The 25,890-nt window shown below is 41.9% G+C and overlaps 7 non-coding genes across 7 annotated transcripts; 3 read left to right on the top strand and 4 right to left on the bottom strand.

Annotated features, from left to right (window-relative positions):
- Positions 1-2,802: 2,802 nt before the first annotated feature.
- On the bottom strand, positions 2,803-2,994 carry LOC140318736 (U2 spliceosomal RNA). The gene has a single exon (XR_011917883.1). It is a non-coding gene; the product is annotated as a U2 spliceosomal RNA (small nuclear RNA).
- A 308-nt stretch (positions 2,995-3,302) lies between these two features.
- Positions 3,303-3,416, bottom strand: LOC140318721 (U5 spliceosomal RNA). Its single transcript, XR_011917872.1, has one exon. It is a non-coding gene; the product is annotated as a U5 spliceosomal RNA (small nuclear RNA).
- Positions 3,417-6,199: 2,783 nt separating this feature from the next.
- Positions 6,200-6,385, bottom strand: LOC140318751 (U2 spliceosomal RNA). Its single transcript, XR_011917897.1, has one exon. It is a non-coding gene; the product is annotated as a U2 spliceosomal RNA (small nuclear RNA).
- A 287-nt stretch (positions 6,386-6,672) lies between these two features.
- LOC140318722 (U5 spliceosomal RNA) lies at positions 6,673-6,787 on the bottom strand. Its single transcript, XR_011917873.1, has one exon. It is a non-coding gene; the product is annotated as a U5 spliceosomal RNA (small nuclear RNA).
- A 13,682-nt stretch (positions 6,788-20,469) lies between these two features.
- Positions 20,470-20,580, top strand: LOC140318706 (U5 spliceosomal RNA). Its single transcript, XR_011917858.1, has one exon. It is a non-coding gene; the product is annotated as a U5 spliceosomal RNA (small nuclear RNA).
- A 311-nt stretch (positions 20,581-20,891) lies between these two features.
- Positions 20,892-21,077, top strand: LOC140318762 (U2 spliceosomal RNA). Its single transcript, XR_011917908.1, has one exon. It is a non-coding gene; the product is annotated as a U2 spliceosomal RNA (small nuclear RNA).
- Positions 21,078-23,861: 2,784 nt separating this feature from the next.
- LOC140318767 (U5 spliceosomal RNA) lies at positions 23,862-23,975 on the top strand. Its single transcript, XR_011917913.1, has one exon. It is a non-coding gene; the product is annotated as a U5 spliceosomal RNA (small nuclear RNA).
- The last annotated feature ends 1,915 nt before the right edge of the window (positions 23,976-25,890 follow it).

The raw sequence follows: 25,890 nt of genomic DNA on the forward strand, positions 1-25,890 counted from the left end.
TTTAGTGTTCTATAACACCGTTTTTTTCACCGCATTTTATAGATTATGGTTGGAAATTCTCAACCACTCTCATCCGAAGACATCTCCTCACGCTTTTGTTAATATATTTGAACTTAAGTCGGACATTCAGACCTTCTTGCAGCTGAACACCTCCGCTCCCGCTTTTGATGGTATATAGTCGGGCTTTCGAGCCTTTTCATCCCCGGTTTCTACAAATTATGGTTGGACATTCAGACCTTGCAGCCGAAAACCTCCGCTCCCTCTTTTGATCATACATTGTCGGGCATTCGCACCTTTTCTTACCCGCTTTTTACAAACTTTAGTCAGAAATTCACACCTTGCAGCTGAACCACTTCCGCTCCCTGTTTTGATCATGTATGGTCTGGCAATACTACCTTTTCTTACCGGTTTGTGAGTAATTATGGCTGGACAATCACACCTACTTGCAGCCGTACACCACTTCTCCCGCTTTTGATGATGTATGGTCCGGCATTCTAGTCTTTTCTAACACATTTTTCAGCAATTATGGTCGGACATTCACACCTACTCACAGCCGAAGAACTCCGCTCCCGCATTTGATGGTGTATAGTCGGGCATTCTCACCCTTTCTCATAAGCTTTTTGCAAATTATGATCTGACATTCACACCTACTTGCAGTCGAACAGCTCTGCTCCCACTTTTGATTATGTTTGGTTGGGCATTCGAACCTTTTCTTACCCGCTTTTTACAAACTATGGTCAGACATTCAAACCTTCTTGTAGGCGAAAACCTCCGCTCCCTCTTTTTGATCATACATTGTCGGACATTCGCACCTTTCCTTACGCGCTTTTTACAATCCATGGTCGGACTATCACACCTTCTTGTAGCCGAACACCTCCGCTTCCGCTTTTGATGGTATATATTCGGGCATTCGTACCTTTTGTTACCCGCTTTTTACAAACCATGGGTGGACTTTCACACCTTCTTGTAGCTGAACAACTCCGCTCCCGCTATTGATTGTGTACAGTCGGGTATTTTAACATTTTCTTACCCGCTTTTTACCAACTATGGTCGGACATTCACACCTTACAGCGGAACACCTCCGCTCCCTCTTTTGATTATGTATGGTTGGGCATTCGCACTTTTCTTACCCATTTTTCAGTAATTATGGATGGACATTCAGACCTTCTTGAAGTCGAACACCTCCACTCCCTCTTTTGATCATACATCGTCATGCATTCGCACCTTGTCTTACCCACTTTTTTACAAACTATGGTCAGACATTCAAACCGTCTTGTAGCCGAACACATCCACTCCTGCTTTTGATGATGTATCGTTGGGCATTCGCACCTTTTCTCACCCATTTTTCAGTAATTATGGGTGGACATTCACACCTTCTTGCAGCTGAACACCTCCTCTCCCGCTTATGATCTTGTGCAGTTTGATATTCGAAAATTTTCTTTCATGTTTTAAAGCAATTATTGATGGACATTCAGACCTTCTTGCAGCTGAACCCCTCTGCTCCCGCTTTTGATGATGTATAGTCGGGCTTCCGAGCCTTTTCTTCCCGGTTTTTACAAATTATGATTGGACATTCAGACCTTCTTGCAGCCGAAAACCTCCGCTCCCGCTATTGATGGTGTACAGTCGGGTATTTTAACCTTTTCTTACCCGCTTTTTACCAACTATTGTCGGACATTCACACCTTCTTACAGCGGAACTCCTCCGCTCCCTCTTTTGATGGTGTATGTTCGGGCATTCGAACCTTTTCTTAACCGCTTTTTACAAACTACGGTCGGATATTCAAACCTTCTTGTAGCCGAACACATCCATTCCTGCGTTTGATGATGTATGGTTGGGCATTCGAACCTACTTGTTGCCCGCTTTTAATTAATTATGGGAGGATATTCACACCTTGTCGCTGCCAAACACCTCCGCTCCCTGTTTTGATCATGTATGCTTTGACATTCGCACCTTCTCTCACCCGCTTTTTACTATGGTCGGCCATTCACAGCTTCCTCTCCACCATACCTGTATGGTGGGATATTCACACCCACTTGCGTCCGAAGACCTCCGCCCCCACTTTTGTTGATATTTAGTCGGTCATTCGCACGGTCATTTTGGCAAACTATGGCCTTCTTGCAGCCAAACACCTCTGATCTCGCTTTTGATGATGTAAGACCTTGCTTCACCTGCTTTTCACCAAATATAGTCGGACATTCACACCTTCTTGCAGCCGAACACTTCCGCTCCACCTTTTAGTGTTCTATGGGGCATTCACACCTTTTTTTCACCGCATTTTATAGATTATGGTTGGAAATTCTCACCCAATCTCATCCAAAGACCTCTCCTCTCGCTTTTGGTAATATATAGTCGGGCATTCGAAGCATGTCTTACCCGCTTTTTACAAATTATGGTCGGACATTCACACCTACTTGCAGCCGAATACTTCCGCTCCACCTTTTAGTGATGTATGGTTGGCATTTGCACCTTTTCTTACCCTCTTTTTATACTGATTGCTGAAGATTAAGTTGTTCTTTCTCAAATTACAAAATTGCCTTGTCTTTTACTCCGTGGAAAAGACAAGGCAGCAACAAAAACACCACGGGAACACCGTATTGAGGCTTTGTTCTGACCGCTCATTCGGTGTCGCGTTTCTTTCAAGCAATTCTCCCGGTTAGCCCGCACTCGGCTTGCTCCCAGAGCCGTGTTAAGGTCTACTTCGCATTCACTCTCTTTTCTCAGCAGACTAAAAGAAAGTTTCATCTTGGGCTCCCTGAAACTTCCATCCTGCACCGCTGTTTGCTTTTTCACAAGAGCAGAGAAGAGCGCACCGTTCCCAGCGGCACTGCAGTACTGGGTCGATGCTTGAAGTGAACGGAGCAAGCTCCTTTTTCAACTCCTATTGCAAAAAATCCATTTAACATGTAGTCCTCGTATAGAGGACATATCAGACATTAAACTGATAAGAACAGATACTACACTTGAGCTCAGCCAAAAGGCCCGAGAAGCGATAACTGTCCACTGTTTCACGTCCGAGGGCCCTTCCTGGCACAATTCGCACATGTAGCAGTATTCTTTTTATGGCCATAGGTGGCCAGAGTGTCACTTTGCACCTCCGCCCACCCGCTGCACTGAGCACTCTTCAGCCCTTTTAAATGGTATAACTTTGCACTCCCGCACGCTCCAGCAAGCACCATTCAAGCAACAACTTTGCACTCCAGCTTCGAACATCGGCACAGTCGCAACAAGTAAGGCGTCTCTACTCAGAGAAGTCATTCTGCACAGTAACAAGATTTCTTTTGCACAGAGACAAAGGGCTTCACCCGCAAAAGTAAAGCCTGCCAAAAATAGAAACAACTCATTAGTGATGCTCTCCACGGAAATCATTAGTAAAAGGCGAAAGACTTGTACGTTATGAGGAGAAACCAGAGTACGATTATCCGTCACTGCGGGAGCAGGGCATCAGGCTAGTTGGCATAGCTACCTTCCCCATGGTGAGCTTTGCTTGGTTGAGACGCTTGCTCTCCCCCCTTGCTCCTCGGCTTACCAACTAGGAAAAATCGGGCCCTATTCGATGGCTGCAACACCTGAAAGAGATATTGATGCGGGACCCGATCAAAAGCTTTTTCAAAGTCTAAATTTAAGATGACAAGCCGGGTGTTTCTGTCTCTAGCGTAATCAATGATGTCTGGAATTAGTACGAGGCTGTCGGTGAGTTGTCTCCCTGAGATGGCACAAGCCTGGTCTGGGTGAATTACCTCCTCTAAACTAGAGGACATCCGTGTCGCTAAAACCTTGCTAAAAAGTTTACAGTCAAAGTTTAAAAGTGTGATGGGCCTCCAATTCTTTAGGTCAGTCTTATCATTTTTTTTATAAAGTAGAGTCACTATTCCCACTCTAAAATTGTCAGGAAGTCGGTCGAGTTTTTCAAAATCTTTAAAACCATCTAAAATATCTGATGATAAAAGGTCCCAAAAGGTCAGATAGAATTCTGCAGGAAGCCCGTCTAAACCCGGAGCTCGACTTCTCTTAAAACCTGTTAGGCATTTTTTTAACTCTAAAGCAGTAAAATCCTGTGTCAAGTGTGCATTCTCTTTTACGGTTTTGTCAACGAATTTTAAAATTTCTTCCGATGTTTCCAAGTGCACTGCTTTCTCTTTGTACATGTTACTATAAAAGGTATGTAGAGTTTCAATCATCTCTTGTGTGGATTTTGTTAAAAACCCATCTTCTCTCTTTAGATTTTGAATACACATACAAAGAACCATGTGCATGTTTCACCTTCCTCAATTTCCTGCTCCCGGCTTCTTACAAAAATTCCTTTACTCTTTATTTCTGCTAAAACTGACATTTCCTTTTTGACATCTTTGATTTTTTCATTAAAGTCTATGCCACACTGATTTAGTTTAAAGTAGCGCTGTAAGCGTTTCTGTAGTCCCATCATACATCTATTCTCTTTCCTTTTTTTACGTTTACCTTGCTGTTTAAAAAAAGTCTGGGTCGTTTCCTTCACCATTTCCCACCATTGTGCATGTGTTTCGTAGAGGTCTTGAAGGGTCTGCCACTCTTTATAACATTCCCTGTACTGACTGACTATGATTTCATCCTCCAACAGGGAACAGTTGAGTTTCCACAGACCACTTCCTACCGTCACACCAGAAGGGGGTGAAAGGGTGCAGGAGAGCATAAGGTGGTCTGAAAAGAAAACAGGGGTTAATCTAACATCAGTGGGTGGGCAATCTCTAGTAAAGAAATAATCAATGCGAGAGGCTCTGGTGCCATCATGACTAAACCAGGTGAAGCCCTCCTCTCTGGGATGCATGGTTTTAAAACAGTAAGCTTAAAATCCCTGCACATGCCCTGAAGTAAAATCGAAGTCTTATCCATTTTAAAATCTCCCCCTGCTCTTTTTCTATCTTTTCTGCTCAAGATAAAGTTAAAATCCCCTCCTACAACTAAAGGTACTTGCCCTGGCATGTAAAGCTGTATATCTTCTAAAATGTCATACCTGTCATTTTTTCTATTGAAACCATAAATATTTAAGAGGTTAAAGTCTTGCCCCATAAAATTCAAGTGTGCTAAAAGTGCCCGTCCGTCTCTCACCACTGTGCTACCTTTCACCAGAACATGCGGATTTTTAATTAGAATGGCCACACCATCATTTTTATTTTGATTTGAGCCACTCCATATCGATAAATGGGGCCACATTTCCTCCCATTGTCTATGGTTTTTTTAAAAAAGGTAGTCCACATTCTTGTATTAAAAACACATCTGATTTTATGGAGTCTAAGAAGGATAAAATACTCTGGGCTCTTGTCTTTGATTTCACACTTCTCACATTTAGTGTTGAGAAGGTGAGAACCATTAAAAGGATAAAGGAAAGTAGGTATGTCATTTTCGTTTTTCTAAGTTATCAAAACAAATTACACACTCAGGTTATTTCTTGGGAAACTATCTCTTCCTTCATTTCTTTAGGGGAAAAGTGAGTAGGGTGATCTATATTTCCTTTTCGGACTCTCGGTGTTGGCCTCTGACGCAATGTTGCATTTAACTTTGAGTCCCTGGGGGTTGATTGCAGAGCTAAAGTTAAAAAGGAGACCTCATTTTGTGAGTCGGAGGGGAAGACTCTAGGTTCTTCCACTGAAGAACTGTCTGAAAGGGACCTAACCCTTCCCCTCTTCTCTGATAACACTAGGGAATCAGAGGACAACTCAGATGCCGTCCTCTTCGGCTGTTGACCTTCGGGGAGGTGAGTATCTTCACTAGACTCACCTGTCTGCTCTTCCTCCTCATTTAGCGTATCTCCACCCTCTGCCTGTGAATTCTCACAGACTTAAGCACTGAGTGGTGAGGCCTCTACAGGCCCTACCCCTTTTTGCTCCTCACTTCCAACCCAAGCTTTTGGCGGGAAGTTTGAATTTATTGGGTCAACCTCTTCACTTTGTTCACCAACTGCCACCTCTGGTCCTTCTCTTTGTTGGCTTGACTGTGGCTTTAGCGTCTTTAATTTGTTGGCAAAAGATTTAGGGCAATCTCTGAAGAGGTGATTTAATTCTCCACAGAGATTACATTTCCTGCCATTTGGACACTCTCCAAAAGTGTGCCCAATTTCTCTGCACTTCCCACATATCACCTTGGTACAAGCCTCAACCAGGTGCCCATGCTCACCGCACTTGCGGCAGAGCTTGGGCTGCCCCTGGTAATGGATGTAACCTCGGTTTTCGAGGTGGCCAGAGTGTCACTTTGCATCTCCGCCCACCAGCTGCACTGAGCAAGCTCCAATTTCAACTCCTATTGCTAAAAATCCATTTAATATGTAGTCCTCGTATATAGGACATATCAGATATTAAACTGATAAGAACAGATACTACACTTGATCTTAGCCAAAAGGCCGAGAAGCGATAACTGTCCACTGGTTCACGTCCGAGGGCCCTTCCTGGCACATTGCGCACTTGTAGCGGTGTTCTTTTTATGGCCATAGGTGGCCAGAGGGTCACATTGCACCTCCGCCCACCCGCTGCACTGAGCACTCTTCAGCCCTTTTAACTGGTATAACTTTGCACTCCCGCACGCTCAAGCGAGCACCATTCAAGCAACAACTTTGCACTCCAGCTTCGAACATCGGCACAGTCGCAACAAGTAAGGCGACTCTACTCAGAGAAGTCACTCTGCACAGTAACAAGATTTCTTTTACCCGCATAGGTAAAGCCTGCCAAAAATAGAAACAACTCGTTAGTACTGCTCTCCACAGAAGTTTTTAGTAAAAGGCGAAAGACTTGTACATTATGAAGAGAAACCAGAGTACGATTATCCGTCACAGCGGGAGCAGGGCATCAGGCTAGTTGTCATAGCCACCTTCCCCATGGTGAGCTTTGCTTGGTTGAGACGCTTGCTCCCCCACCTTGCTCCTCGGCTGACCAAGTAGGAACAATCGGGCCCTATTCAATGGCTGCCTTGTCTTTTACTCTGTGCAAAAGACAAGGCAGCAACTAAAACACCACGGGAACACCGTATTGAGGCTTTGTTCTGACCGCTCATTCGGTGTTGCGTTTCTTTCAAGCAATTCTCCCGGTTAGCCCATACTCGGCTCGCTCCCAGAGCCGTCTTAAAGTCTACTTCGCATTCACTCTCTTTTCTCAGCAGACTCTTGGGATTTTATCTATAAAATGAATTCCTTCACTCAAACTATGTTAAAACTGCTTCGTCCTTCATATTTACCAAGTCTAGAAAGATTTAAACAAAAAAAACAACGTTGTACTTTGCAGTAAAAGAAAGAGCAAATCTAAAGTTTCAGGAATCCGAGTATAAGCTTGCTTTCATGAGTTCTGCACGATTTTGGATTTTGCTATAAAATGAATTCCTTCACTCTAAGTTAAAACTGCTTTGTCCTTCCATATTTATGAATGTCGAGATAGATTTAAACAAAAAAAAAAACACGTTGTACTCCGAGAATAAGCTTTTCATGAGTTCTGCATGTGTTGGGATATTGTTTTAAAATGAATTCCTTCACTCAAACTATGTTAAAACGGCTTTTACCTTCACATTTATCAATGTCCAGATAGATATCAACAAAAAACAACGTTGTACTTTGCAGTAAAAGAAAGAGCAAATCAAAAGTTTTAGGAATCCGAGAATAAGCTTATTTTCATGAGTTCTGTACGATTTCGGATTTTACTATAAAATGAATTCCTTCCCTCAAACTATGTTAAAACTGCTTTTAACTTCATATTTATCAATGTCTAGATCGATTTCAACAAAGAACAACATTGGATTTTGCAGTAGAAGAAAGAGCAACACTGAAGGATCAGGAATCCAAGAATAAGCTTCTTTTCATGAGTTCTGCATGATTTGGTATTTTATGTATAAAATGAATTCCTTCACTCAAACCAGGTTAAAACTTGTTTGTCCTTCATATGTACCCATTTCTACATATATTTCAAGCATAAACTTCCTCATATTACCCTGAATGAGAAAGAATCACACTTGTGATTAAGCTATACGCCCCTTTTGAGGAGTTCTACATGATTTGGGATTTTATCTATAAAATGAATTCCTTCACTCAAACTATGTTAAAACAGCTTTTACCTTCATATTTATCAATGTCTAGATAGATTTAAACAAACAAAAAACAACGTTGTACTCTGCAGTACAAGAAAGATTAAATCAAAAGTTTTCGGAATCCGAGAATAAGCTTATTTTCATACGTTCTGCATGATTTGGGATTTTATCTATAAAATGAATTCCTTCAACTCAAACCAAGTGAAAACTGCTTTGTCCTTCATATTTATCAATGTCTAGATCGATTTCAACAATGAACAACATTGGATTTCGCAGTAGAGGAAAGAGCAACACTGAAGGATCAGGAATCCGAGAATAAGCTTATTTTCATACATTCTGCATGATTTGGGATTTTATGTATAAAATGAATTCCTTCACTCAAACCAAGTGAAAACTGCTTTGTCCTTCATATTTATCAATGTCTAGGTCGATTTCAACTTCTTCTACTGCAAAGTCCAATGTTGTTCTTTGTTGAAGTCGATTTTTCAGTAATTGGTGGACATTCAGACCTTCTTGCAGCTGATCACCACTTCTCCCACTTTTGACGATGTATGGTCCGGCATTCTAGTCTTTTCTAACACATTTTTCAGCAATTATGGTAAGACATTCACACCTACTTACAGCCGAAAACTTCCGCTCCCGCATTTGATGGTGTATAGTCGGGCATTCTCACCCTTTCTCATCAGCTTTTTGCATATTATGATCTGACATTCACACCTACTTGAAGTCGAACAGCTCTGCTCCCGCTTTTAATTATGTTTGGTTGGATATTCGAACCTTTTCTTAACTGCTTTTTACAAACTTTGGTTGAACGTTCACACCTTCTTGCAGCCGAACACCTCCGCTTCCGCTTTTGATGGTATATATTCGGGCATTCGAACCTTTTCTTACCCGCTTTTTACAAACCATGGGTGGACTTTCCCACCTTCTTGTAGCTGAACAACTCCGCTCCCGCTATTGATTGTGTACAGTCGGGTATTTTAACCTTTTCTTACCCGCTTTTTACCAACTATGGTCGGACATTCACAACGTCTTACAGCGGAACACCTCCGCTCCAGCTTTTGATGGTGTATAGTCGAGCATTCTAACCTTTTCTTACCCGCTTTTTACAAACTATGCTTGGACATTCAAACCTTCTTGTAGCCGAACACATCCCCTCCTGCTGTTGATGATGTATAGTTGGGCATTCGAACCTACTTGTTGCCCGCTTTTCATTAATTATGGGTGGACATTCACACCTTGTCGCAGCCAAACACCTCCGCTCCCTGTTTTGATCATGTATGGTTTGACATTCGCACCTTTTCTCACCCGCTTTTTGCAAACTATGGTCGGCCATTCACAGCTTCCTCTCCACCATACTTGTATGGTGGGATATTCACACCCACTTGCATCCGAAGACCTCTGCCCCCACTTTTGTTGATATTTAGTCGGTCATTCGCACCTTACCCGCTTTTGGCAAACTATGGCCTTCTTGCAGCCAAACACCTCTGATCTCGCTTTTGATGATGTAAGGTTGGGCTATCAGACCTTGCTTCATCTGCTTTTCACCAAATATAGTCGGACATTCACACCTTCTTGCAGCCGAATACTTCCGCTCCACCTTTTAGTGTTCTATAACACCTTTTTTTTCACCGCATTTTATAGATTATGGTTGGAAATTCTCAACCACTCTCATCCGAAGACCTCTCCTCCCGCTTTTGTTAATATATTTGAACTTAAGTTGGACATTCAGACCATCTTGCAGCTGAACACCTCCGCTCCTGCTTTTGATGGTATATAGTCGGGCTTTCGAGCCTTTTCATCCCCGGTTTTTACAAATTATGGTTGGACATTCAGACCTTGATGCCGAAAACCTCTGCTCCCTCTTTTGATCATACATTGTCGGGCATTCGCACCTTGTCTTACCCGCTTTTTACAAACTTTAGTCAGAAATTCACACCTTGCAGCTGAACCACCTCCGCTCCCTGTTTTGATCATGTATGGTCTGGCAATACTACCTTTTCTTACCCGTTTGTGAGTAATTATGGCTGGACATTCACACCTACTTGCAGCCGAACACCACCTCTCTTGCTTTTGATGATGTATGGACCGGCATTCTTACCTTTTCTAACACATTTTTCAGCAATTATGGTCGGACATTCACACCTACTCACAGCCGAAGAACTCCGCTCCCGCATTTGATGGTGTATAGTCGGGCATTCTCACCCTTTCTCATCAGCTTTTTGCAAATTATGATCTGACATTCACACCTACTTGCAGTCGAACAGCTCTGCTCCCGCTTTTGATTATGTTTGGTTGGATATTCGAACCTTTTCTTAACTGCTTTTTACAAACTTTGGTCGGACGTTCACACCTTCTTGCAGCCGAACACCTCCGCTTCCGCTTTTGATGGTATATATTCGGGCATTCGTACCTTTTGTTACCCGCTTTTTACAAACCATGGGTGGACTTTCACACCTTCTTGTAGCTGAACAACTCTTAACCATTTTTCCCGCTTTTGATGGTGTATAGTTGGGCATTCAAACCTTTTCTTACCCGCTTTTTACAAACTATGGTCGGACATTCAAACCTTCTTGTAGCCGAACACCTCCGCTCCCGCTATTGATTGTGTACAGTCGGGTATTTTAACGTTTTCTTACCCGCTTTTTACCAACTATGGTCGGACATTCACACCTTCTTACAGCGGAACACCTCCGCTCCCTCTTTTGATGATGTATGGTTGGGCATTAGCACTTTTCTTACCCATTTTTCAGTAATTATGGATGGACATTCAGACCTTCTTGCAGTCGAACACCTCCGCTCCCTCTTTTGATCATACATTGTCGGGCATTCGCACCTTGTCTTACCCGCTTTTTGCAAACTATAGTCGAAAATTCACAACTTATTGCAGCTGAACCACCTCCGCTCCCTGTTTTGATCATGTATGGTCTGGCAATACTACCTTTTCTTACCCATTTGTGAGTAATTCTGGCTGGACATTCACACCTACTTGCAGCCGAACCCCACCTCTCCCGCTTTTGATGATGTATGGACTGGCATTCTTACCTTTTCTAACACATTTTTCAGCAATTATGGTTGGAGATTCACACCTACTCACAGCCGAACAACTCCGCTCCCGCATTTGATTGTGTATAGTCGGGCATTCTCACCCTTTCTCATCAGCTTTTTGCAAATTATGATCTGACGTTCACACCTTCTTGCAGCCGAACACCTCCGCTTCCGCTTTTGATGGTATATATTCGGGCATTCGCACCTTTTCTTACGCGCTTTTTACAAACCATGGTCGGACTATCACACTTTCTTGCAGCCGAACACCTCCGCTCCTGCTATTGATTGTGTACAGTCGGGTATTTTAACGTTTTCTTACCCGCTTTTTACTAACTATGGTCGGACATTCTCACCTTCTTACAGCGGAAAACCTCCGCTCCCTCTTTTGATGGTGTATGTTCGGGCATTCGAACCTTTTCTTACCCGCTTTTTACCAACTATGGTCGGACATTCACACCTTCTTAGAGCGAAAAACCTCCGCTCCCTCTTTTGATGATGTATGGTTGGGAATTCGAACCTTTTCTTACCCACTTTTTACCAACTATGGTCGGACATTCACACCTTCTTAGAGCGGAACACCTCCGCTCCCTCTTTTGATGATGTATGGTTGGGCATTCGAACCTTTTCTTACCCGCTTTTTACAAACTATGGTCGGACATTCACACCTTCTTACAGCGGAAAACCTCCGCTCCCTCTTTTGATGGTGTATGTTCGGGCATTCGAACCTTTTCTTACCCGCTTTTTACCAACTATGGTCGGACATTCACAACTTCTTACAGCGGAAAACCTCCGCTCCCTCTTTTTATGGTGTATGTTCGGGCATTCACTCCTTTTTTTCACCGCATTTTATATTGAGGCTTTGTTCTGACCGCTCATTCGGTGTTGCGTTTCTTTCAAGCAATTCTCCCGGTTAGCCCATACTCGGCTCGCTCCCAGAACCGTGTTAAAGTCTGCTTCGCATTCACTCTCTTTTCTCAGCAGACTCTTGGGATTTTATCTATAAAATGAATTCCTTCACTCAAACTATGTTAAAACTGCTTTGTCCTTCATATTTACCATGTCTAGAAAGATTTAAACAAAAAAAACAACGTTGTACTTTGCAGTAAAAGAAAGAGCAAATCTAAAGTTTCAGGAATCCGAGAATAAGCTTACTTTCATGAGTTCTTCACGATTTCGGATTTTGCTCTAAAATGAATTCCTTCACTCAAACTAAATTAAAACTGCTAAACCGCTAATCTGTTACATGTAAGGCAGATGTCAAATTCACCGAAATAGGATCTAAGGGTATTCGGCCAATCAAGCTGTAGCAGCTTCGGTAAAAGAGTATAAGTTGAAGAGTTTGTGAATAAAGGTGTGCGCACACATAGTGAGCTGTAGGAAAATAGGCAGGGAGCAATGCCGGCTGGGGTATATGTTCTTGTATGTTGTCTGACTGTTTGATTTGAATGTGTTGTGTAAGTGTCCTGTTGAATGTTACATGTTTGGGCTTTGACACGCTTCACTGTGGTTGTTAACTGTGTGGTGTGTCCTGAAATGTTATATGTTTGGGCTGGGTGACATGCTTAATGCTTGTCAGTAGCTACCCACTTATTCATATATAGCAACTGACAACATAAGAAGTCCGGACATACTTTGATAGTAGTTGTAGAAGTATCCTTATTGATAATAGATAAACTAATTCATAGTGATAGAACAGTAGATGAACAGGTGCCTGCACATGTCTCACGAAAATAAAATGGATGTATGATTGCTGACGGCATAGCCATACTGCCAAACTTATGAGTTCTTGTGGCAAACTTGATTCAGTGTCTTGAAGTGTATACGCTGTTTCGCTGACTTGATTGTCACAACATACAAAGTGTGTTTGATAAGATTCGACCATTTTATTACGGGAGGATCAGTATGTATGGATTCTGATGTGACTGATAAACCAATTCGTATCTTAAGCATAATCTAATACGTGAGACAACGCCCTGGCACACAATCAAAAAAAAAAAAAGAGAGCGGTTTTGTGTAACCACAGTCCATAATGTAGAAAAGAGAGAAAAAAGCCTTTCTGGTTTGGTGTGTGTGCTAACAGTGCAGAGTGTAGAGAAAAGAGAGAAAAGAAAGCCGTTTTGGTGTCACGGGTGTTGTGACTTACACACACATTTCTGAATTGAGAAAGGAAATTATTTTAGAGGAAGCACTAGAGTTTAGATCCCACATTTGTTGATAGGCATTCATTTATTTCTTCACTTCTGACGAAGTTTCAACAATAAACAACATACTTTGTATTATGAGAAAGAACAAGACTCATTCTTCAGGAATCCGAAAATAAGCTCTATTTTACGAGTTATGCACGAATTCGGATTCTCCTATAAAACGAATTCCTTAACTCAAACCAAGTTAAAACTGCTTTGTCCTTCATATTTATTCATGTCTAATCAAGTTTCAACGATAAACAACGTTGTACTTTGTAGAATGATAAAGAACTTCTTTAGCAATAAGCATCTCTCGACATATGACGAAGTACAGATTTTGCTATAAAATTAATTCCTTCTATCAGCCTGACTTAAAACTGTTTGTCCTCCTTATTTATCCACTTCAAATCAAATTTCAACAATTAAAAAAATTTTGTAGTTTGAGAAAGAACAACTTAATCTTCAGCAATCAGTAAAAAAAGAGGGTAAGAAAAGGTGCAAATGCCAGCCATACATCACTAAAAGGTGGAGCGGAAGTATTAGGCTGCAAGTAGATGTGAATGTCCGACCATAATTTGTAAAAAGCGGGTAAGAAAAGGTTTGAATGCCCGACAATATATTAACAAAAGCGGGAGGAGAGGTCTTCGGATGAGAGTGGGTGAGAATTTCCAGCCATAATCTATAAAATGCGGTGAAAAAAAAGCTGTGAATGCCCCATAGAACATTAAAAGGTGGAGCGGAAGTGTTCGGCTGCAAGAAGGTGTGAATGTCCGACTATATTTGGTGAAAAGCAGGTGAAGCAAGGTCTGAATGCCCAACCTTACATCATCAAAAGCGAGATCAGAGGTGTTTGGCTGCAGAAAGGCCATAGTTTGCCAAAATGGGTGCGAATGACCGACTAAATATCAACAAAAGTGGGGGCGGAGGTCTTCGGATGCAAGTGGGTGTGAATAACCCACTATACAAGTATGGTGGAGAGGAAGCTGTGAATGGGCGATCATAGTTTGCAAAAAGCGGGTGAGAAAAGGTGCGAATGTCAAACCATACATGATCAAAACAGGGAGCGGAGGTGTTTGGCTGCGACAAGGTGTGAATGTCCACCCAAAATTAATGAAAAGCGGGTAACAAGTAGGTTCGAATGCCCGACCATACATCATCAAAAGCAGGAGTGGATGTGTTCGGCTACAAGAAGGTTTGAATGTCCGACCATAGTTTGTAAAAAGCGGGTAAGAAAAGGTTCGAATGCCCGAATATATACCATCAAAAGCGGAAGCGGAGGTGTTCGGCTGCAAGACGGTGTGAACGTCCAACCAAAGTTTGTAAAAAGCAGTTAAGAAAAGGTTCGAATATCCAACCAAACATAATCAAAAGCGGGAGCAGAGCTGTTCGACTGCAAGTAGGTGTGAATGTCAGATCATAATTTGCAAAAAGCTGATGAGAAAGGGTGAGAATGCCCGACTATACACCATCAAATGCGGGAGCGGAAGTGTTCGGCTGTGAGTAGGTGTGAATGTCTGACCATAATTGCTGAAAAATGTGTTAGAAAAGACTAGAATGCTGGATCATACATCATCAAAAGCGGGAGAGGTGGTGTTGGGCTGCAAGTAGGTGTGAATGTCCAGCCATAATTACTCACAAACGGGTAAGAAAAGGTAGTATTGCCAGACCATACATGATCAAAACAGGGAGCGAAGGTGCTTCAGCTGCAAGGTGTGAATTTCTGACTAAAGTTTGTAAAAATGGGGTAAGACAAGGTGCGAATGCCAGACAATGTATGATCAAAACAGGGAGCGGAGGTTTTTCGGCTGCAAGGTCTGAATGTCCAACCATAATTTCTAAAAACCGGGGATGAAAACGCTCGAAAGCATGACTATACACCATCAAAAGCGGGAGAGGAGGTGTTCAGCTGCAAGAAGGTCTGAATGTCCATCAATAATTGCTAGAAAACATGAAAGAAAATTTTCGAATATCAAACCACACATGATCATAAGCGGGAGAGGAGGTGTTCAGCTGCAAGAAGGTGTGAATGTCCACCCATAATTACTGAAAAATGGGTAAGAAAAGGTGCGAATGCCCAACCATACACCATCAAAAGCAGGAGTGGATGTGTTTGGCGACAAGGTTTGAATGCCCGACCATAGTTTGTAAAAAGCGGGTAAGAAAAGGTTTGAATGCCCGAACATACACCATCAAAAGAGGGAGCGGAGGTGGTTCAGCTGCAAGAAGGTGTGAATGTTCGACTAAAGTTTGTAAAAAGCGGGTAAGACAAGGTGCGAATGCCCGATAATGTATGATCCAAAGCGGGAGCGGAGGTGTTCAGCTGCAAGAAGGTCTGAATGTCTGAATTATGGGTGGTCTGAATGTCCACCCATAATTCCTTAAAAATGGGTAAAAAAAAGGTGCGAATGCCCAACCATACATCATCAAAAGCAGGAGTGGATGTGATCGGCTGCAAGAAGGTTTGAATGTCCGACTATAGTTTGTAAAAAGCGGGTAGGGAAAGGTTCGAATGCCCGAACATACACTATCAAAAGAGGGAGCGGAGGAGCTCCGCTGTAAGACGGTCTGAATGTCCATTAATAATTGCTAGAAAACATGAATGAAAATTTTCGAATATCAAACCGCACATGATCATAAGCGGGAGAGAAGGTGTTCGACTGCAAGTGGGTGTGAATGTCAGATCATAATTTGTAAAAAGCGGGTAAGAAAAGGTAAGAATGCCCAACCATAAATTATCAAAAGTGGCAGCAGAGATGTTCGGCTGGTATTTATCAATGTCCAGATAGATTTCAACAAAAAACAACGATGTACTTTGCAGTAAAAGAAAGAGCAAATCTAAAGTTTCAGGAATCCGAGTATAAGCTTGCTTTCATGAGTTCTGCACGATTTCGGATTTTACTATAAAAATAATTCCTTCCCTCAAACAGGTGAAAACTGCTTTGTCCTTCGAGCAACGTTGTATTTTGCAGTAGAAGAAAGAGCAACACTGGAGGGTCAGGAATCCCAGAATAAGCTTCTTTTCATACGTTCTGCATGATTTGGGATTTTATGTATAAAATGAATTCCTTCACTCAAACCAAGTTAAAACTGGTTTGTCCTTCATATGTACCCATTTCTAAATATATTTCAAGCATATACTTCCTCATATTACCCTGAATGAGAAAGAACCACAATTGTGATTAAGCCACACGCCCCTTTTGAGGAGTTCAGCATGATTTGGGATTTTATCTATAAAATGAATTCCTTCACTCAAACCATGTTAAAACAGCTTTTACCTTAATATTTATCAATGTCTAGATAGATTTAAACAAAAAAAACCCAACGTTGTACTTTGCAGTAAAAGAAAGATTAAATCAAAAGTTTTCGGAATCCGAGAATAAGCTTATTTTCATGAGTTCTGCATGATTTGGGATTTTATGTATAAAATGAATTCCTTCACTCAAACCAAGTGAAAACTACTTTGACCTTCATATTTATCAATGTCTAGATCAATTTCAACAAAGAACAACATTGGATTTCGCAATAGAGGAAAGAGCAACACTGAAGGATCAGGAATCCGAGAATAAGCTTATTTTCATACATTCTGCATGATTTGGGATTTTATGTATAAAATGAATTCCTTCACTCAAACAAAGTTAAAACTGCTTTGTCCTTCATATTTATCAATGTCTAGATAGATTTCAACAAAGAACAACATTGGATTTCGCAGTAGAGGAAAGAGCAACACTGAAGGATCAGGAATCCGAGAATAAGCTTATTTTCATACATTCTGCATGATTTGGGATTTTATGTATAAAATGAATTCCTTCACTCAAACCAAGTTAAAACTGCTTTGTCCTTCATATTTATCAATGTCTAGATCGATTTCAACTTTTTCTACTGCAAAGTCCAATGTTGTTCTTTGTTGTAGTCGATTTTTCAGTAATTGGTGGACATTCAGACCTTCTTGCAGCTGAACCACCCCCGCTCCCTGTTTTGATCATGTATGGTCTGGCAATACTACCTTTTCTTACCCATTTGTGAGTAATTCTGGCTCGACATTCACACCTACTTGCAGCCGAACACCACCTCTCCCGCTTTTGATGATGTATGGACTGGCATTCTTACCTTTTCTAACACATTTTTCAGCAATTATGGTTGGAGATTCACACCTACTCACAGCCGAACAACTCCGCTCCCGCATTTGATGGTGTATAGTCGGGCATACTCACCCTTTCTCATCACCTTTTTGCAAATTATGATCTGATATTCACACCTACTTGCAGTCGAACAGCTCTGCTCCCGCTTTTGATTATGTTTGGTTGGATATTCGAACCTTTTCTTAACTGCTTTTTACAAACTTTGGTCGGACGTTCACACCTTCTTGCAGCCGAACACCTCCGCTTCCGCTTTTGATGGTATATATTCGGGCATTCGAACCTTTTCTTACCCGCTTTTTACAAACTATGGTCGGACATTCAAACTTTCTTGTAGCCGAACACATCCACTCCTGCTTTTGATGATGTATGGTTGGGCATTCGAACCTACTTGTTGCCCGCTTTTCATTAATTTTGGGTGGACATTCACACCTTGTCGCAGCCAAACACCTCCGCTCCCTGTTTTGATCATGTATTGTTTGACATTCGCACCTTTTTTCACCCGCTTTTTGCAAACTATGATCGCCCATTCACAGCTTCCTCTCCACCTTACTTGTATAGTGGGTTATTCACACCCACTTGCATCCGAAGACCTCCGCACCCACTTTTGTTGATATTTAGTCGGTCATTCGCACCCGCTTTTGGCAAACTATGGCCTTCCTTTAGCCAAACACCTCTGATCTCACTTTTGATGATGTAAGGTTGGGCATTCAGACCTTGCTTCACCTGCTTTTCACCAAATATAGTCGGACATTCACACCTTCTTGCAGCCGAACACTTCCGCTCCACCTTTTACTGTTCTATGGGGCATTCACACCTTTTTTTTCACCGCATTTTATAGATTATGGTTGGAAATTCTCACCCACTCTCATCCGAAGACCTCTCCTCCCGCTTTTGTTAATATATTGTCGGGCATTCAAACCTTTTCTTACCCGCTTTTTACAAATTATGGTCGGACATTCACACCGTCTTACAGCGGAACACCTCCTCTCCCTCTTTTGATGGTGTATAGTCGGGCATTCTAACCTTTTCTTACCCTCTTTTTTTACTGATTGCTGAAGATTAAGTTGTTCTTTCTCAAACTACAAAATTTTTTTGATTGTTGAAATGTGATTTGAAGTGGATAAATAAGGAGGACAAACAGTTTTAAGTCAGGCTGATAGAAGCAATTAATTTTATAGCAAAATCTGTACTTCGTCATATGTCGAGAGATGCTTATTGCTAAAGAAGTTCTTTCTCATTCTACAAAGTACAACATTGTTTATCGTTGAAACTTGATTAGACATGAATAAATATGAAGGACAAAGCAGTTTTAACTTGGTTTGAGTTAAGGAATTCGTTTTATAGGAGAATCCGAATTCGTGCATAACTCGTAAAATAGAGCTTATTTTCGGATTCCTGAAGAATGAGTCTTGTTCTTTCTCATAATACAAAGTATGTTGTTTATTGTTGAAACTTCGTCAGAAGTGAAGAAATAAATGAATGCCTATCAACAAATGTGGGATCTAAACTCTAGTGCTTCCTCTAAAATAATTTCCTTTCTCAATTCAGAAATGTGTGTGTAAGTCACAACACCCGTGACACCAAAACGGCTTTCTTTTCTCTCTTTTCTCTACACTCTGCACTGTTAGCACACACACCAAACCAGAAAGGCTTTTTTCTCTCTTTTCTACATTATGGACTGTGGTTACACAAAACCGCTCTCTTTTTTTTTTTTTGATTGTGTGCCAGGGCGTTGTCTCACGTATTAGATTATGCTTAAGATACGAATGGGTTTATCAGTCACATCAGAATCCATACATACTGATCCTCCCGTAATAAAATGGTCGGATCTTATCAAACACACTTTGTTTCTTGTGACAATCAAGTCAGCGAAACAGCGTATACACGTCAAGACACTGAATCAAGTTTGCCACAAGAACTCATAAGTTTGGCAGTATGGCTCTGCCGTCAGCAATCATACACCCATTTTATTTTCGTGAGACATGTGCAGGCACCTGTTCATCTACTGTTCTATCACTATGAATTAGTTTATCTATTATCAATAAGGATACTTCTACAACTACTATGAAAGTATGTCCGGACTTCTTATGTTGTCAGTTGCTATATATGAATAAGTGGGTAGCTACTGACAAGCATTAAGCATGTCACACAGCCCAAACATATAACATTTCAGGACACACCACTCAGTTAACAACCACAGTGAAGCGTGTCAAAGCCCAAACATGTAACATTCAACAGGACACTTACACAACACATTCAAATCAAACAGTCAGACAACATACAAGAACATATACCCCAGCCGGCATTGCTCCCTGCCTATTTTCCTACAGCTCACTATGTGTGCGCACACCTTTATTCACAAACTCTTCAACTTATACTCTTTTACCGAAGCTGCTACAGCTTGATTGGCCGAATACCCTTAGATCCTATTTCGGTGAATTTGACATCTGCCTTACATGTAACAGATTAGCGGTTTAGCAGTTTTAATTTAGTTTGAGTGAAGGAATTCATTTTATAGCAAAATCCGAAATCGTGAAGAACTCATGAAAGTAAGCTTATTCTCGGATTCCTGAAACTTTAGATTTGCTCTTTCTTTTACTGCAAAGTACAACGTTGTTTTTTTTTGTTTAAATCTTTCTAGACATGGTAAATATGAAGGACAAAGCAGTTTTAACATAGTTTGAGTGAAGGAATTCATTTTATAGATAAAATCCCAAGAGTCTGCTGAGAAAAGAGAGTGAATGTGAAGTAGACTTTAACACGGCTCTGGGAGCGAGCCGAGTATGGGCTAACCGGGAGAATTGCTTGAAAGAAACGCAACACCGAATGAGCGGTCAGAACAAAGCCTCAATACGGTGTTCCTGTGGTGTTTTAGTTGCTGCCTTGTCTTTTGCACAGAGTAAAAGACAAGGCAGCCAGCGAATAGGGCCCGATTGTTCCTACTTGGTCAGCCGAGGAGCAAGGGGGGAGAGCAAGCGTCTCAACCAAGCACAGCTCACCATGGGGAAGGTGGCTATGCCAACTAGCCTGATGCCCTGCTCCTGCAGTGACGGATAATCGTACTCTGGTTTCTCTTCATAACGTACAAGTCTTTCGCCTTTTACTAAAAACTTCTGTGGAGAGCAGCACTAATGAGTTGTTTCTATTTTTGGCAGGCTTTACCAATGCGGGTGAAGCCCTTTCTGTCTGTGCAAAAGAAATCTTGTTACTGTGCAGAGTGACTTCTCTGAGTAGAGTCGCCTTACTTGTTGCGACTGTGCCGATGTTCGAAGCTGGAGTGCAAAGTTGTTGCTTGAATGGTGCTCGCTTGAGCGTGCGGGAGTGCAAAGTTATACCAGTTAAAAGGGCTGAAGAGTGCTCAGTGCAGCGGGTGGGTGGAGGTGCAAAGTGACACTCTGGCCACCTATGGCCATAAAAAGAACACCGCTACAAGTGCGCAATGTGCCAGGAAGGGCCCTCGGACGTGAACCAGTGGACAGTTATCGCTTCTCGGCGTTTTGGCTAAGATCAAGTGTAGTATCTGTTCTTATCAGTTTAATATCTGATATGTCCTATATACGAGGACTACATATTCAATGGATTTTTAGCAATAGGAGTTGAAATTGGAGCTTGCTCAGTGCAGCGGGTGGGCGGAGATGCAAAGTGACACTCTGGCCACCTCGAAAACCGAGGTTACATCCACTACCAGGGGCAGCCCAAGCTCTGCCGCAAGTGCGGTGAGCATGGGCACCTGGTTGAGGCTTGTACCAAGGTGATATGTGGGAAGTGCAGAGAAATTGGGCACACTTTTGGAGAGTGTCCAAATGGCAGGAAATGTAATCTCTGTGGAGAATTAAATCACCTCTTCAGAGATTGCCCTAAATCTTTTGCCAACAAATTAAAGACGCTAAAGCCACAGTCAAGCCAACAAAGAGAAGGACCAGAGGTGGCAGTTGGTGAACAAAGTGAAGAGGTTGACCCAATAAATTCAAACTTCCCGCCAAAAGCTTGGGTTGGAAGTGAGGAGCAAAAAGGGGTAGGGCCTGTAGAGGCCTCACCACTCAGTGCTTAAGTCTGTGAGAATTCACAGGCAGAGGGTGGAGATACGCTAAATGAGGAGGAAGAGCAGACAGGTGAGTCTAGTGAAGATACTCACCTCCCCGAAGGTCAACAGCCGAAGAGGACGGCATCTGAGTTGTCCTCTGATTCCCAAGTGTTATCAGAGAAGAGGGGAAGGGTTAGGTCCCTTTCAGACAGTTCTTCAGTGGAAGAACCTAGAGTCTTCCCCTCCGACTCACAAAATCAGGTCTCCTTTTTAACTTTAGCTCTGCAATCAACCCCCAGGGACTCAAAGTTAAATGCAACATTGCGTCAGAGGCCAACACCGAGAGTCCGAAAAGGAAATATAGATCACCCTACTCACTTTTCACCTAAAGAAATGAAGGAAGAGATAGTTTCCCAAGAAATAACCTGAGTGTGTAATTTGTTTTGATAACTTAGAAAAACGAAAATGACATACCTACTTTCCTTTATCCTTTTAATGGTTCTCACCTTCTCAACACTAAATGTGAGAAGTGTGAAATCAAAGACAAGAGCCCAGAGTATTTTATCCTTCTTAGACTCCATAAAATCAGATGTGTTTTTAATACAAGAATGTGGACTACCTTTTTTAAAAAACCATAGACAATGGGAGGAAATGTGGCCCCATTTATCGATATGGAGTGGCTCAAATCAAAATAAAAATGATGGTGTGGCCATTCTAATTAAAAATCCGCATGTTCTGGTGAAAGGTAGCACAGTGGTGAGAGACGGACGGGCACTTTTAGCACACTTGAATTTTATGGGGCAAGACTTTAACCTCTTAAATATTTATGGTTTCAATAGAAAAAATGACAGGTATGACATTTTAGAAGATATACAGCTTTACATGCCAGGGCAAGTACCTTTAGTTGTAGGAGGGGATTTTAACTTTATCTTGAGCAGAAAAGATAGAAAAAGAGCAGGGGGAGATTTTAAAATGGATAAGACTTCGATTTTACTTCAGGGCATGTGCAGGGATTTTAAGCTTACTGACTGTTTTAAAACTATGCATCCCAGAGAGGAGGGCTTCACCTGGTTTAGTCATGATGGCACCAGAGCCTCTCGCATTGATTATTTCTTTACTAGAGATTGCCCAACCACTGATGTTAGATCAACCCCTGTTTTCTTTTCAGACCACCTTATGCTCTCCTGCACCCTTTCACCCCCTTCTGGTGTGACGGTAGGAAGTGGTCTGTGGAAACTCAACTGTTCCCTGTTGGAGGATGAAATCATAGTCAGTCAGTACAGGGAATGTTATAAAGAGTGGCAGACCCTTCAAGACCTCTACGAAACACATGCACAATGGTGGGAAATGGTGAAGGAAACGACCCAGACTTTTTTTAAACAGCAAGGTAAACGTAAAAAAAGGAAAGAGAATAGATGTATGATGGGACTACAGAAACGCTTACAGCGCTACTTTAAACTAAATCAGTGTGGCATAGACTTTAATGAAGAAATCAAAGATGTCAAAAAGGAAATGTCAGTTTTAGCAGAAATAAAGAGTAAAGGAATTTTTGTAAGAAGCAGGGAGCAGGAAATTGAGGACGGTGAAACATGCACATGGTACTTTTTTAAGAAAGTTATAAATAAAAAGGAGTGTATTCAAAATCTAAAGAGAGAAGATGGGTTTTTAACAAAATCCACACAAGAGATGATTGAAACTCTACATACCTTTTATAGTAACATGTACAAAGAGAAAGCAGTGCACTTGGAAACATCGGCAGAAATTTTAAAATTCGTTGACAAAACCGTAAAAGAGAATGCACACTTGACACACGATTTTACCGCTTTAGAGTTAAAAAAATGCCTAACAGGTTTAGACGGGCTTCCTGCAGAATTCTATCTGACCTTTTGGGACCTTTTATCATCAGATATTTTAGATGTTTTTAAAGATTTTGAAAAACTCGACCGACTTCCTGACAATTTTAGAGTGGGAATAGTGACTCTACTTTATAAAAAAAATTATAAGACTGACCTAAAGAATTGGAGGCCCATCACACTTTTAAACTTTGACTGTAAACTTTTTAGCAAGGTTTTAGCGACACAGATGTCCTCTAGTTTAGAGGAGGTAATTCACCCAGACCAGGCTTGTGCCATCTCAGGGAAACAACTCACCGACAGCCTCGTACTGATTCCAGACATCATTGATTAAGCTAGAGACAGAAACACCCGGCTTGTCATCTTAAATTTAGACTTTGAAAAAGCTTTTGATCGGGTCTCGCATCAATATCTCTTTCAGGTGTTGCAGCCATCGAATAGGGCCCGATTGTTCCTACTTGGTCAGCCGAGGAGCAAGGGGGGGGAGCAAGCGTCTCAACCAAGCAAAGCTCACCATGGGGAAGGTGGCTATGCCAACTAGCCTGATGCCCTGCTCCCGCAGTGACGGATAATCGTACTCTGGTTTCTCTTCATAACGTACAAGTCTTTCGCCTTTTACTAAAGACTTCCGTGGAGAGCAGCACTAATGAGTTGTTTCTATTTTTGGCAGGCTTTACCTTTGCGGGTGAAGCCCTTTCTGTCTGTGCAAAAGAAATCTTGTTACTGTGCAGAGTGACTTCTCTGAGTAGAGTCGCCTTACTTGTTGCGACTGTGCCGATGTTCGAAGCTGGAGTGCAAAGTTGTTGCTTGAATGGTGCTTGCTGGAGCGTGCGGGAGTGCAAAGTTATACCAGTTAAAAGGGCTGAAGAGTGCTCAGTGCAGCGGGTGGGCGGAGGTGCAAAGTGACACTCTGGCCACCTATGGCCATAAAAAGAACACCGCGACAAGTGCGCAATGTGCCAGGAAAGAACCTCTGTCGTGACGCAGTGGACAGTTATCGCTTCTCGGCCTTTTGGCTGAGATCAAGTGTACCGAAAATAAGCTCTATTTTACGAGTTATGCACGAATTCGGATTCCTTAACTCAAACCAAGTTAAGACTGCTTTGTCCTTCATATTTATTCATGTCTAATCAAGTTTCAATGATAAACAACGTTATACTTTGTAGAATGAGAAAAAACGTCTTCAGCAATAAGCATCTCTCGACATATGACGAAATACAGATTTTGCAATAAAGTTAATTCTTTCTATCAGCCTGACTTAAAACTATATGTCCTCCTTATTTATCCACTTCAAATCAAGTTTCAACAATTAAAAAAAAATTGTAGTTTGAGAAAGAACAACTTAATCTTCAGCAATCAGTATAAAAAGAGGGTAAGAAAAGGTGGAAATGCCAACCCTACATCACTAAAAGGTGGGCAGCGGAAGTATTCGGCTGCAAAGTAGGTGTGAATGTTCGACCATAATTTGTAAAAAGCGGGTAAGAAAAGGTTCGAATGCCCGACTATATATTAACAAAATCGGGAGGAGAGGTCTTCGGATGAGAGTGGGTTAGAATTTCCAACCATAATCTATAAAATGCGGTGACAAAAAAGGTGTGAATACCCCATAGAACACTTAAAGGTGGAGCGGAAGTGTTCGGCTGCAAGAAGGTGTGAATGTCCGACTATATTTGGTGAAAAGCAGGTGAAGCAAGGTCTGAATGCCCAACCTTACATCATCAAAAGCAAGATCAGGGGTGTTTGGCTTCAAGAAGGCCATAGTTTGCCAAAAGCGGGTAAGGTGCGAATGACCGACTAAATATCAACAAAAGTGAGGGCAGAGGTCTTCTGATGCAAGTGGGTGTGAATATCCCACCATACAAGTATGGTGGAGAGGAAGCTGTGAATGGGCGATCATAGTATGCAAAAAGCGGGTGAGAAAAGGTGCGAATGTCAAACCATACATGATCAAAACAGGGAGCGGAGGTGTTTGGCTGCGACAAGGTCTGAATGTCCACCCAAAATTAATGAAAAGCGGGCAATAAGTAGGTTCGAATGCCCGACCATACATCATCAAAAGCAGGAGTGGATGTGTTCGGCTACAAGAAGGTTTGAATGTCCGACCATAGTTTGTAAAAAGCGGGTAAGAAAAGGTTTGAACACCCGAACATACACCATCAAAAGAGGGAGCGGAGGTGTTCCGCTGTAATAAGGTGTGAATGTCCGACCATAGTTGGTAAAAAGCGGGTAAGAAAAGGTGAAAATACCTGACTGTACACAATCAATAGCGGGAGCGGAGTTGTTTGGCTACTAAAAGGTGTGAAAGTCCGACCATGGTTTGTAAAAAGCGGGTAAGAAAAGGTGTGAATGCCCGACAATGTATGATCAAAAGAGGGAGCTGAGGTTTTCGGCTGAAAGAAGGTCTGAATGTCCAACCATAATTTGTAAAAACCAGGGAAGAAAAGGCTCAAAAGTCCGACTATACACCATCAAAAGCGGGAGCGGAGTTGTTCAGCTGCAAGAAGGTCTGATGTTCATCAATAATTGCCAGAAAACATTAAACAAAATTTTCGAATATCAAACCGCACATGATCATAAGCGGGAGAGAAAGTGTTCAGCTGCAA

This window comes from Leuresthes tenuis, unplaced genomic scaffold (assembly GCF_036924035.1).
Source record: "Leuresthes tenuis unplaced genomic scaffold, fLeuTen1.0.hap1 SCAF_11, whole genome shotgun sequence".
NCBI lineage: Eukaryota > Metazoa > Chordata > Actinopteri > Atheriniformes > Atherinopsidae > Leuresthes > Leuresthes tenuis.